The sequence below is a fragment of the Lepidochelys kempii genome, chromosome 9 (assembly GCF_965140265.1).
Source record: "Lepidochelys kempii isolate rLepKem1 chromosome 9, rLepKem1.hap2, whole genome shotgun sequence".
Lineage (NCBI taxonomy): Eukaryota > Metazoa > Chordata > Testudines > Cheloniidae > Lepidochelys > Lepidochelys kempii.
Window position 1 is genome coordinate 94,001,940 of NC_133264.1, and position 15,170 is coordinate 94,017,109.

Sequence of the window (15,170 nt, forward strand, 5' to 3'; positions counted from 1 at the left end):
CACTTTTCAATGAGACTCTACACAGGAACAGAGGTATATACAGAACATTTTCAGTAGATTTTCAGAATCTGGGTTTTAGGTTGGAAGCTCTACAGGATTGTGTCCGTGAGGGAATTCACAATGTTGAAGTCAATGCCAATACTCTCATTGACTTCAGAATATCACCTGTTGCCACCACTCACTATACATGAAGTCATCCGGTGCCAATGATACTACATACAAATGTTTTATATAAATAAGAGATCCCCGACTAGCATTAGTTCCTACCTCAGAAGTTGATTCCCCAATTTTTCACCCGTCTTCTCTTTAATTTATGACCCAACAGGTATCCCCTGTTTAATGATTTACCTGTAAAACTTACAAATATATGAAAAAACTTCTAATCTGTGAGCTTGTTTATATTCCTATTAGGGCTGTCAAACAATTAAAAAAATTAATCACGATTAATCATGCTGTTAAACAATAGAATACCATTTATTGAAATATGTTTGGATGTTTTCTACATTTTCAAATATATTTATTTCAATTACAACACAGAATACAAAGTGTAGAGTGCTCACTTTATATTTATTTTTGATTACAAATATTCGCACTGTAAAAAAAGTAATAGTATTTTTCAATTCACCTAATACAAGTACTGTAGTGCAATTTATCATGAAAGTTGAACTTACAAATGTAGAATTACGTTCTTGTCTATTGGGGAGAATGGATCCTCCGCTTGCCTGCCTCACATTCTCCTCCTCCTCCTCATCAACAGATGATCTCCTGGGGTCCCTTCCAACCCTGTGATTCTCTGAACAGTGTCCTCCTCGTTGTTGTTAGAGGTCTCCTGGGAGCTATCCATGGAGTGTTTGGGGTAGGGTGGGGTTGCCACTGAGAATCGTATGAAGTTCCTCATAAAAACAGCATGTCTGTGGGGAAGACCAAGAACGAATGCTCACCTCCCTTGTCTTCTGGTACGCATGCCAAAGCTTCCCCCCATGCCCCGCGCGATCTTGGCATAGATGTCAGCATTTCTTCTGCTAGATTGGAGCTCTGCCTGTACTGACTCTTCTCCCCACACAGAAGTAAGATTCACCACCTCCTGTGTACTCCATGCTGGAGAGGGTTTGTGGCCTTGAGTCTCCATGATCAGCCGTGCTGGTGAGCTCTCCACGCTGATCAAACAGGAAATGAAAATTCAAAAGTTCCTGCAGCTTTAACAGGAGAGCAGCTGTTTCCTGTGTACCTGGCTGACATGCAGTGGCGTTGAAAGTGTTCTCCAGAGCAGTCACAGCAGAGCACTGTGGGACACCTCCTGGAGGCCAATTCATTCGAATTACACAACGCAGTGTCTACACTATACCCATGTATGTCAAATGAAGTGCTACGCCTCTCGCAGAGGTGGTGTACAGAAGTCGACTTTACAGACCACTTAGGTTGGCGGAAGGTCTAAAATATTAGATCAATTTAATGTGGCTTATGTCGACCTAAATTTGTAGTGAAGACTAGGCCTCTGTGATAGCACCTAAGCACTATTCCCAGCTTCCAAGTTGGAATTATTAGCACTCTCCCTTTGTTTTCCACCTCAAACACCAGCTGTTTTTCTGTGAAACTCTGTTTTCCATCACAAACACTGTGTTGTCTGCTAGCTTAACTGACCTTTCTTTTCTACCCACTCCGTGGATCAAAAGTTCTCCCTGGTGAGTCTGTCACTCACAGCTCTTCCCTCTGCCGCACACACAGCGTGGGCTGGACTCCTGCCATCAGTTGCTCCTCCTAGGTGGCATCATCCTTCTGCCTCCTCCACATTGTCACTGCCAGGCATGTTGCCATGCTGTGAAAAACCCAGCAGGTGGGAAATATCATGAGGGGAATAAGCTCATCTTTGCCTCTTCACATACAAAAGCATTTTAGGTGCATATTCTTCTCAGGCTCCTGCACAGAGCCTTTCGGAGTCGAAGCTGTATGTTGCAAAGCCTGATTTTACTTTTCTTCTTGAGCTCAGCAATGAGATTATACGAAATAGAAAAGGTGCTGAGCTGCTAAAACCCCTTTTTTTCTAATATAGGAATTAGGGCTGTTGATTAATCACAGTTAACTCATGCAATTAACAAAAAAAATGATTAATCACAGTTTTAATTGCACTGTTAAACAACAGAATACCAACTGAAATTTATTAAATATTTTTGAATGTTTTTCAACATTTTCAAATATATTTATTTCAATTACAACACAGAATACAAAGTGTGCTGTGCTCACTTTATATTATTTTTATTTCAAATATTTGCAGGATAAAAATGATAAACAAAAGAAATTGTATTTTTCAATTCACCTCATGCAAGTACAGTAGTGCAATCTCTTTATTGTGAAAGTGCAACTTACTAATGTAGATTCTTTTATAAATGTACTCCATAACAAAACAATGTAAAACTTTAGAGTCTACAAGTTCAATCAGTCCTACTTCTTATTCAGCCAATCACTAAGAGAAACAAGTTTGTTTACATTTGTGGGAGATAATGCTGCCAGCTTCTTATTTACGTCACCTGAAAGTGAGAGCAGGCGTTCGCATAGCAATTTTGTAGCTGGCACTGCAAGGTATTTACGTGCCAGATATGCTAAATATTCATATGCCTCTTCATGCTTCGACCACCATTCCAGAGGACATGCTTCCATGCTGATGATGCTCGTTAAAAAAAAATGTGTTTAATTAAATTTGTAACTGAACTGCTTGGAGGAGAATTGTATGTCTCCTGCTCCATGGTTTCACCCACATTCTGACATATATTTTGCATTATGGTAGTCTCGGATGACGACCCAGCATATGTTGTTTTATTTAAGAACATTTTCACTGCAGATGAGACAAAACACAAAGAAGGTTCTAATATCAGATTTCTAAAGATAGCTACTGCACTCGACCCAAGATTAAAGAATCTGAAGTGCGTTCCAAAATCTGAGGGACGAGGTGTGGAGCACACTTTCAGAAGTCTTAAAAGAGCAACCCTCTGATGCAGAAACTACAGAACCTGAACCACCAGAAAAGAAAATCAACCTTCTGTTGGGGGCATCTGTCTCAAATGAACATGCATCAGTCCGCACTGCTTTGGATCGTTATCAAGCAGAATCCGTCATCAGCATGGATGCATGTCCTCTGGAATGGTGGTTGAAGCATGAAGGGACATAAGAATATTTAGCCCATGTGGCATGTAAATATTTTGTGATGCCAGCTACAACAATGCCATGTAAACACCATGCTAGATGGACCTTTAGTCTGACCCAGTATGGCCATTATGTCTTCCAGCAGGGTTGCTTGCGTGGCATCACATTGTTCCACACGGCCGCTCCTCTATTGGCTGTGTACATACTGCAGAATAAGGTGTGAGGTTTTTGTAATGCTCACAACAGCAGTGTACAGCTGAGTGGGGTCCATGCTTATTGTGCTATGGCATCCACCCGGGTAACCCAGGCTTATGAGCAATGGTGTTAAAAAAGCTTGGTTTGTTTGCCATTGATTTCAGGGAGGGAGGTAAGTGCATCATGTGAGGCTAACGCCATGTTCCCCCTGACCACCTGTGCCAATGTCTTGGTCCCATAAGGCACTGCAAGCCCAACTGAAAATTCCACTTGGCTACATGCACTGTGGGATAGCTACCCACAGTGGAGCACTCTGTGCATCGACACAAGCCCTGCTAGTAAGGATGCACTCCGCCAACACAATGCGCGTAGCATGGACACACAAGATTGACTTGCTTAAATCGGAGGCTTGATGTCAACTTACATAAAGTTGACTTAATTTTGTAGTATAGAGATGGCCGGCGACTGGTTGGTTGGATCCCCTGATGGTCATGGTGTGGCAAGAGGGCGCAGCATCACTTGGAGACTCCATGGTCATACCGTATCCTTTCTGTAGGGCTGCTGATGTGCTTGTGATTGGGACGGTGGGGAACAGGTGAAAGAGCTTGTTTAGGGAACACTTCACAGTAGGGGCACTGACTCTGTCACAAAGGCAGGCTCAGAGGACTTCCAGAGAGTAGAAGAGCCGATGGGAAGAGTGTTTGGGACTTGGCTCAGCACCGATTGAACTGACTCTGCTATGGGAGTCTGCACTGCTGCAGCCTTCCCCATGAAGGCAGCCTCTCCCAGCAGTGTACAAGAAAAATGCTGGTACCCCTCATGGATCCCTGGCATTCAAGCCGAGCCAGGTCATAGAATCATAGACTATCAGGGTTGGAAGGGACCTCAGGAGGTCATCTAGTCCAACCCCCTGCTCAAAGCAGGACCAATCCCCAATTTTTGCCCTAGATCCCTAAATGGCCCCCACAAGGATTGAACTCACAACCCTGCGTTTAGCAGGCCAATGCTCAAACCACTGAGCTATCCCTCCCCCCATTCCTGAGAAGAATGCCAGCCCACGTCTGGCCCATCCTGTGTGCACCTCCTTCTTTTGCCAGATTGCAAAACAGAAGCTAATAGTTCAAGAATGAGATGTTGCCTGCCTGCAATTTTTCAGCTGCTTTTGCATGAGTGGGTACCTCATCACCCCTGTGGCTGACGGATCTTGGATAAGCTTATTGGATAAGTTATTAATGCTGAGGATGCAACCAATATGGCTGACTTTCAGAAAAGGAATGGGGGGGGAAAGCAAGCACCATGTGGAAGTAATGTTGATTAAGTTTAGAGACCTTACTTCTATTTGGAGTTGTTCAGAAATCGAATCACCCTACAGAACAGCAGTGTCTGATTAATTCATAAGTAATTATTCCTATTAAAAGTAATTGTTTTAAAAATAAAACAAGTTGTGTGGAGGCTAAATAATGAGCACAAAACAATTGCCATGTACCTTGGAAAACCCAATAATAGCCTTGTGACTTATAAATAACTAACTTTCACCAAGAAATAGAAAAATGCATTACATTAGTGTATGTTTTAGCAACCTCTTTCCATTTGTGCTGAACTTTAAAGCTTGTATACAGATTTAGTCTTCTACTGATGCATCCTTATACTAAATACTTCAGGAAAGGCCACTCAGAAACTTCTGCAAACACTCATCAGTGTTAAATCTTATTAGTTCTAAACCCCAAGCTTAATTGATGACACTGAAGATTACATCAGACATATGTCAACTCCAAAACATATTCGTTACTAAACCAAAGATGGGTTTCTATCACAGTAAGGTCTACACTTGCAAACACCAAGGAAACACACAATACAATTGCACTTCAAAGTTAGATGAATATCAGGAAAGAAAGAACTGTAAACATAGCTATTTGGCAGAAATTATGTTATAGGCTTAAAACTGAAAAGTGAATTGAAAGCATTACTTCAATCTATAACCTTGCCTCCGGTTCAGACCACATATAAAGCACATAAAAATGGGTGGAAAATAACATTTGATAACATAATTTACACTGTGCTGTTGAAAGTTAATGCTAAAAATAGCATTCAATTTAAATGTTAAACCATATAATAACTTGGCACATGATAAATCAGGATGGCTTTTAGGAAGCACAGCAATGTTTGGGGTCTTTATACTAGCTGAACATTTTACATTGTTTTAGTAACAAAGAAGCAACTTTGATCAGCAATGCACATACTGTCAGGAAAATGTACTGAATGGTGGGCTTTAACAATCAATTAAGTTTCTGCTTTGCCAGTTCTCTAGGCAACTCCTATACCTGATTTTCCCCTTTGTATTGCTTATTACTGACATTTATTTGTATCATCATAGTACCTAGGAGCACTTGCTGTGAATCAGGACCCCTCTGTGCTAGGCATTTTATAAACCTGTAGTGGGGTGGCTGCCCCACTCCTATCCTAGACAGGACTTCAGCAGGCCAGGGAGGCGGTGCAGATGGGCGGCCAATCAGAGAAGGCCTGCTAGGGAGCCAATCAGAGGCTGAGCTAGAGACAGCCAATCAGAGCCAGACTCAGACATATATAAATGCTGCCCAGGATGGGAGCAAGAAGTCTCTCCTTGTGAGTCAAGGGAGGAGGGCTGACTCCTGAGCTGGAAGTTAGCACCTTGGATAGAGCAGTGCTGGGGAGGGGCAGAAGGAGCTGGGGAGCTCTGGCCAAGGAAAACCCCAGGCTGTCAGCCTAGGCCAGGCAGGTGCATAGGGCCGAAGGGGAAGTGGCCCAGGGACAATAGCTGGGCAAGGGGAGAGGAGGAGGGCAGAGAGGCTACCGCTAGAGGGTCCCTGGGTCGGGACCCAGAGTAGCAGGTGGGCCTGGGTCCCCCCCTTCCCCTTGTGCTACACCTGACTGAAGAGGAGCGTGGCCTGATCCAGGCTGTGGCTGGTCCCAGTGGTAAGGGGCTAGATTTAGAAGCTGCAGCCGGCCACTACAACAGGTGCAGATCGTGGACTGGTGATAACACCAAACCCCGGAAGGGGGTGAGACCGGAGCAGTGGGCGCTGCCGGAGGGCAGTGTCCTGAAGAGGACGTTGTCAAGCAGGGAGCAACGAGGCTCCCCAAAGCAGCAGAGCAGATGAAGGGCAAGGCACCACATGCAAAAGCTGTCCCATGATGGGACAGAGCTAATTCGCGGAGCAATCAGCAGGCGGCGCCAGCGGTGATGAGTCACAAAACCCAGGACAAAAAACACAGTCCCTGCCCTAGTGAGTTTACAATCTAAGGCTATGACAAGAGACTGTTATGGATACAAACATGGGGAAGTACAAGGAAACAATGAGACAATATTGGTCAGCATGACAGGCTGTGGTCTCAGCACTCCAGCAGCGTAACTGGTCAAGTTTTTTGTAGGCCTCACAGTGGAGGAGAGTTGTAAAGAAAGATCTGAAGGAAGATAATGAGCTTTGTAGAATTTTTTTGGGGTAGGGTGGGGTGCCCCAAACATGAGGGCAGCATGGCAGAAAACACAAGAGACCTTATTTGAAAATGTAACAAGTGAGTGATGGACGCTGACATCCTGGACGGATCAGACCAAGGAATCAACTTTTCGATAGTGAATGAGAGTTGATAGGTAAAATGGGGATAAGTCATGAAGGACCTTGAAAATAAAGACAAGTAGTTTACATTTGATGTGATAGAGAAATGGGTGGCAGTGAAAGGATGCAGTATTAAGCAAAAGTAAAGACAGACAAACTAGGATGTATGTATGATAACGCCACACTGGACAGCCACATCAAGCTACTACAAGGAAGGTCTTGTGATCAGGGTGTGGGACTAGGAATCAAGACATACAAGTTCAGTTCCTGACTTTGACACAGGGTTCTGAGGTGACTTTAGGAGTCACTTCATTCCTCTCTCTGTTTTCCATACATAGAGATAATTATAGTCCTTACCTCACAAGGCTGAGGATCAAAGTATATGAGATCCTCAGAAGCCACATGAACAGCAACCATATGAATAACCTCTTTGTGCAAAGAGGCAGGTACGCCATCTCATGATGATCTTTGCACAGAGGGAAATCCTATAGGTTCAGGGCTAGAATCCTGGAGAAGGTAAACAGATGTAGCTCAATTGAAGTTTATGGAACCGTACTGACTTATATTAGCTGTGGATCTGCATCGAATCTGTAATTTATAGGGAACAATTAAATGTCACTTATATTAAAGAGCGTGAGAAACATTTGTTTCATTTGTTGAAATGTTCCGTTTGCAGTGGAGTATCGTGTTTGTCAGATTCCTCAGTGCAATTATGCATGTAGGCATGTTGTAGGAGAACAGTTAACTATTAACTTTGACATATTTCTGCCTACACAAGCCAAATACAATGTGATGGATCTTTCAACTCCTACAATAGAAAGTTGTGATTAGGTTGAATGACCACTTAGTTTTTCTGTTTAGATCACTACCAATTGTATTTTTTGCTTGTGGATGATTTAAAAATCATAATGCATGTAGTTTACTGTTGAACTCATAAGAGTAATGTGCCTTTTTCATCTGCATGTCTGTACATTTTATTAGGAATTTGAAGCTAGAATTTACTTTGGTCACGTTGACTGAGACACGTTTTTGGCAGCAGACATATGTGTTTGCCATCATTTGTTTGTATTGCCATAAGACAGGTCTAAATCTCTGACTACAATTGTTAACACTGTACACACACAACAAGAAACATCCCCTTCCCCAAAGAATTTATAATTGAGTATTTCATGATGATCTAAATATATGAGTAGGCTTTTATTAGGTCTGTTAATTTTTGCTAAATCAAATTAATGAAAGTATCCATTATTTTCATGGATAGTTTTGGACTAAAAACTTCCAGGTAGAACTGTAAAGTGAACAGAATAATTCTTTCCAGAAAAAGCCAGTGACTTTCACCTGTCATTGATAATGCAATTTCTGTACATTTATTCATCTAATTAACTTTTCTGTTATATTCTTACCCACCACCCCCCAACTCCAAAAGAACCGAGGGTTGAAAATTGCCGGTTAACCTATTTTACCTCAGTTCTTAATCCCCAGGGATTCTGGCATATACAGCCTGCTGCTACAGTGTAAGGTTATACAGCGGACCCTCGCGGTCGCAGCGATGGATCCCAAATTTACATAGTTAAATTGGGATCCATGGTAATGCGGCCCCCACGATAATGTGGCCCCCGCGTTAACGCGGTACTGAGCATGGATCCTGAACCCCGCGTTCTAGCGAGGGTCCGGTGTACTCTCATACACTAAAGGCTGTACCCTTAAAGACTCAGTATTAGGGATGGTCAAACCTGTTTATGGCAAAAGCTTGGGGCTAATTTTGCAATGTCCTGTTGTACAGCTATACCAAAAGGAGGACAAGAGACATTTGATATGGACTTAATCAGGCCGCAACTTTATTATTAAATGTCTGAGAGTACCCGGCAGATAAAAGTGTACAGTGCAGGCAACTCCATGTTCATTCAATAACTAACCAGGGGCTTCCACCAGCCCCCCTTCATTTTCCATCCAGTTCCCCCAGGCAACCCATTGCTGGGATCTTACCATCCACCCCACACCTCATAGGAGGATTAAGGTGGCTATAAGAAAGGACGGTTGGCTCCCTGTGTGCCAATCATAGGGCCACCAAATCCCCCCTCCCTTTTCTGTTCCTTTACCCAAGACCTCCTTTTTAAAATTCTTTACCAAGCCAGTAAGGTTCCCAGGCGTCTGCCAATGACCTCTTTTATAGCAGCCATAAATATTTGCTTATTGGAATTTTAACTCAAGCAAACTTCTTGATGTTTCATACAGTTTGGTTGCAGGAACACCCTTTTACCCAATATACTTACCATAATTTTGCAAAGAACTTACATGTGGTGGTAAGTCGTCTGGGGGGAATGCCAGAAGCACTCCCCTCAATGAGCCAGAAGGTTATGGATAACATGATTTGGATTCCTCTTCAGTGCTGATGCTATTGTCTGTTAGGTAGGAGATTAAACAGAGCTCTTTCTGTCTACTGGCAACTGGCCATGTGGAAGTTAGAGATTCTATGAAACCTTTCAAAAAGCGATGAGGGCTCTGGCCAAAACTCTCTTAATTACAAAAAAGTTCCAATGACACTCCGAGTGTGCTATTGCTGAACTAATGTCATTTGCATGGTCATTCCTCTATCAAAATATAATGGATTGTTGTAAACCACTTAGTGACACCTTGAATATGAAAATAACTATGTAAATATATCTATAAAATTCTAGATTATAACTTAAAAAACAAGAAAATTAAAAGTAAAAAATTTTCCTTAGTAGGAAAGCAATATCCTATGTTTTATGTTCACAAAGCTTTTTGGAATGTTTTAAGACATTTAAATAAAAAGTTAGTGATGCAGGTTGATTGATCCTTTATGGAAAAAAATCACACAGCATGGCCATCTAATCAATTTGTGATTTAAATCACAATCTAGAGCCGATATAAGCTATTACCAGCAGGAGAGTGGGTTTGGGGGTGTGTGTGTGAGAAAACCTGGATTTGTGCTGGAAATGGCCCAACTTGATTATCATACACATTACAAGGAGAGTGATCACTTTAGATAAGCTATTAGCAGCAGGAGAGTGGGGTGGGGGGAGGTATTTTTTCATGCTTTGTGTGTATATAAAAAGATCTTCTACACTTTCCACAGTATGCATCCGATGAAGTGAGCTGTAGCTCATGAAAGCTTATGCTCAGATAAATTGGTTAGTCTCTAAGGTGCCACAAGTACTCCTTTTCTTTTTGCGAATACAGACTAACACGGCTGTTACTCTGAAAAAAAAATGGAATTCCCATCCCATGGAAATTTCTGATATTTTTGACATCTGTTTTTATGCCAAACTGAAAATACCCCAAATATCTGAACTTTTCACAGAACTAATGATCGATTCACCCCACACCCCATCCCTCTCACCCACAGAAAAATTCAGGAATGTTGAAATGTTTTGTAGGCCCAAATGAAATATTTTGTTTTAGGTCAACATTAAGCTAGCTGTATGAGCTGTCATATTCCCTACTGGAAGTTGTTGTTCTGTGTCCCTTCTCCCCCTATTCTCCCTCTGATAGTCAAATTCCAATTTCCATTAGGCTCCAGGGTAGCTCAGGCGGGCAGAGAGATCAACTTAGATTTGAAACAATTTGTTTAGTTCTCCCCTCCCACCCCCAACAGAATATTCTGTTGAAGTATTTATTTAGATGAAACTCTATTTTAAGATGAGAAGGTATTTTAAATTTAGTCTGCCAGATCCTCATGGGGAGAAAGAAAAGCACTCATCTTATCCACATTATCCTCCAAAGCTGGACGTTTATTTTCAGGAGACAACTGGAGAACCAGTGTCCCCATCTGAAATTCAATCATCTTCATGGAGAGGCCTCCACACAATTCCAGTCCCTCCAGGTTTCATTGTCTGGCCATGACCCACTGTCCTGTTTTGGTTCCTCTGAATTCTTGTCATTGAACCCTGCTGATGTAACTTATTAAAATGGAAAGGTCACCCTGGAGTTTGGCCCACAGGATTGTGAGATCCCTCTCGTTCCATGCTTAAGAGATACAGATAAAGTCCTGGACCATTCATGTGACGGAGAGGTTTATCAGTGAATTCAGAAGCAGATAAACTTATTCTAATTTCCATTCAATTATTAATGGTGAACTGTTGTTGTTCTTGTCCTGTGATAATCATATCAGGCCATGAAGTTTGAGAATGAAATTGGCAACTCATATAGAATCCTTTGTAAGAACTTGATCCAAAATGCCCAATGCCTAAAAACGTCACTTTCCTTGTAATGTTACATTCCAAAGCCTGGGCAAGTGTTAAAGTATGCTCCCAACATATCTTGTGGAATGGATCTATTTTGGTGCAATCTCTATTGAGTTTCATACCTACAGAATTCCACATCTGCAATCTCATGATAGTGGATGTTATTTTCCAAGATGTTTTGATATCAATCAGGTATTGTTTTTTGTCCATTCATATCAGTGAATATTTCCCTTGATATGGGTTCAATATCTTCAACCTTTGTCATTCCAACCTGAGTTTCTGATCTTCTAGTTGTCGTCATCAGCTACCTTGTTCCCATGTACACCAACATAAGGTGAATCCATTTAAAAGTCAATTTATTGTCTCGCTTTCAGATCCTCTGAATTAATTGCATTGTTGATAGAGTACTGGTTTATTTGAAAGGAATTGAGAATTGCTGTCTCAGAGTCAACAAACATCACAACATCACTTCTATTTCTGCTCTGTTAATTTCTTGCAGTGCAGTGAGAATAGCTTTCACTTCAGTTATATAGTTAGAGCACAATATAGGATATATCTGCTCATTCTTGTATTCTCGATGAAGACCTCACAACCACCACTCTTGAAGGATTTGTCCAACAAACTGTCAGTGTACAAATTAATCTGTTTGCCTTGTGATTGATACTGTGTACAACCTTTTCTAATTTTTTTTTTTGTGGCCACATCCATGTGTTCCTTCAAACAAGGTTCCAAAAGGGAAAGATTTATTAAAGCAAATAGGTTCATGTGGAGGAATTACTGGGCATACAAACTTCTTCACACAAACTCTCCCTTCCTATCATCATCAAGTGATTCCATTTCTTCAGGACCCCTTTACGCACCTTTTGAAACAAGATGATCATTTCAGTCTTGATTTCCTTTTCCAGTTTCTGAACAGACCTGAACAGTTGTGACATGAAAGTAGGGAAGTAAGGCAATTTTCATACCAAGATAGCTGTTCTTTTCCACAAATCTCAAGAGTTTGAACATCAGACTCTTGTTTACAAATTGCTTACCGTGTGAACTGCAGTTGACTGCACACCAGTCCCAGTAGTCTTGCTAAGACTGACAACAATCTGTGATCAGACAGGAAAGACAATGGAGCAGTATGTTGTTCTCAGTGTCCATGTTGGTGCTATACAAGAAATAAAGCTTTCTGACAGTGTATTTATTGCAGGTTTTGACTGCTTGAGGAAGGGATATGGGGGAAGAGCTGGTGGAGCTCTGATGTTTATTAGGGAGACACAAATATGAAAGATATGGAAGTCTATGAAATGAACATGTGCACTGAGTTGGACCGTATCTGTGAGGATGAGGAGTTAAGAGTTGTCTACGCCTATCATCTTGATGACAGCCCAACTGATAAAGGAATCTTGCATTAGGATAGGGAAAACTGCAGACAAACAATTATCTGTGGGGATTTTAATGTCAAAAGTCAAGTTTGGGGGAACAATGATTGATTTAAATGGAACTTTGCTAGAGGATTTAATAACAGAAAATGATTAAGTTGTCTTGACTGATGGCACTCTGACTTATACCCCAAGATCATACGACACACAGTCAGCATTATCTGTAACTCTGAACAGCAAAATGTCCATGAGTTGCACATGGAATGTTTTGAAGGATGTTGGAAGTGATCATTCTGTATTACTTGCTGCAATAGGAAGATAATGAGCTCTTAGTTGATAAATAGGAGGTGGACCTTTTGTAAAGTTGACTGGTTCTATTTCACAGACCCACTTGAGAATATTATTTCTCAAACACCTATGGAACATAGCCTTAAGATCTTAAAATGTTTTTGAATCTTCTGTGCAGAAATCAGAGGGGAAAAAAAAAGCAAGCATCCTAAGAGGAATGGGTTCAGCATTGGAATGATACTGGCATAAAAATATCTTTATTAAAGAAAGGAACCAATTTTGATTTGAAGTTGAATGGAACCCCAGAGACAAAGAGGCCATTTGAAAATGGAATGAAGTTTTGAAATGACTGCAATGAAAGTAACTGAATGTAGCATAGAAGTTTGCAAATATACTCCAACAGTATGCCAAGGCTATGGGGCTCATGGGTATTGATGAGGACAGAGATGTTGCAAAACATGCAAGATGGAATATTCAGGAGGAAAGAATAAGAATATAAAAACATACACCCAGAGCTAACAGAGAACCTTGGCTTTCAAAAGATCTCTCTCCTACATAAGAAAGAAGATGCAATAGATAAGCTTGAACCACGCAAATCCTCCAGGCTGAACCTCAGCTATGGTGATGATAGAGCAGTTTGGAAAAAGACTTTAGCCAGGTTCGTGATCATCATAAATGAAGTGTGGATTTATTGCCAGTACTAGCTGGGGTTCATGTGTTAGGACATTGTATGCTGAACTGAGTAATTAAAAATGCTTGTATTGTTCATGTCAACTGTGCCCTATGTTAGGGGGCTTATTCCTTCACCCACTTACTTCCCTGGTCCTTCTCGCATGAACAGAGAGCAACAATACCCGAAGTCCAAAGGTGCAAACAATTTGACATTTATTGGGGTGAACTTCCAGCAAGCATGATTCCAGTTTCCTTCCTTAGTGTCCCCTTTCCCAGCTCTGACACCACAGAGCCTTACCTGGGTCCCTGGTCCCATTTTCCCCACCCCCTTAGCAAAACATGATTCCAATTCCCCCCCCCATGCTCTTCCCCCGCCCTTACTTCCTGATTGACTGCAGACTATATAGTAAAACTTGAGTTCTGCTTAGCTATACTTTAACCAATCATTTTACTGAAATTTAACTAACCAATCCTATCATATTGTAACATGATTATTTAACCAATTATATCCCACCACCTTAATTAGTTTACACCCAGCAAAATTAATTACACAGCAGACAGAAGCAGTCACAGAACCAGACAGAGACCATGCAAATAAACAATAGCAAAGTGGGAACTATAATAACAAAACACTACAGAAGTGAGGATTTCATGTCCCAGCTATTGATAAGTGAGTTCTTGTCAGACAGGACTATCAAACTAAGTTTCCTTTTACATTTTCTAGACACTTCCCTTTCCCTGGAGGCAGTAGGCATTATCAGGACAGGATTGTATTCCTAACAGCCCAATAGCACCTTATTTCAATGAGACTAGTTTCAAATGTAAAGATGTGACCATTCGCTTCCCAGCTTGTGGCTGCCTCTGCTGCTTAGTCAAAGATCTTAGCCTAAGACAGGGCCTCGGACTGTCACAGTGAGAGAAGGCCCTTACACCGGCAGACAGTGATTTTGATTCTTTCTTTCATACCTCTAGAACTAGCCAAGTGATAAGAATACACCTAAATTCTTAGAGTATAGGCCTTTACAGACAGGCCTGAATATCTATATCCTAACACCCTACAAAGGAAATGAAATCTGAAACTGGAGCAGCAGATGGCCCCCAGCATCACAAGCTGGCCAGAATTCTGGTTACCTCTCTGCTGCCCCCAGCAGGCACACTCAGGTCTTACAATACCATATTTAGTCACCCCTGTTTTGTATAACACACAGTTCAGGAGCAAGTGACATTATCTGAATGCACATTCTGAAGCAACTAGCACACAGGACATATTTCCAGTCAGTTATTCCCATGTAGCAAGGTCTGCTGCTTAATTTCAAGCATAAAAAATATTTAAAAAGTAAGTGTTTACTAAAATCTTCGGTATACACAAAATACTATTCTTTGTAAGCCAGAGGAAAGCTAAGAAATTTTGCATAGTGTTCCAAACAACACAGAAGGAAATCTGAGCATTTGTAGGAAATGGATACATATGAAAAGTTCTAGTTTCCCAACAATAAAACAGAGGTTTCTGCACTTGACCTAACCTTTTTCATTACACAGATGTCAAATTTTCAAGTTCTGAAAATGTTACACCCATACCGTGTTGGTGACATTATTTGGGCTAATACCAGAAGCCCTGGATGAGGCTGTTTTGGAATAACCTGCATCTAGAGAAAGTTCTTTCTCATCCCTTCCAATGGTTTAATGCTCCTTTCAGAAAGCAATACTGA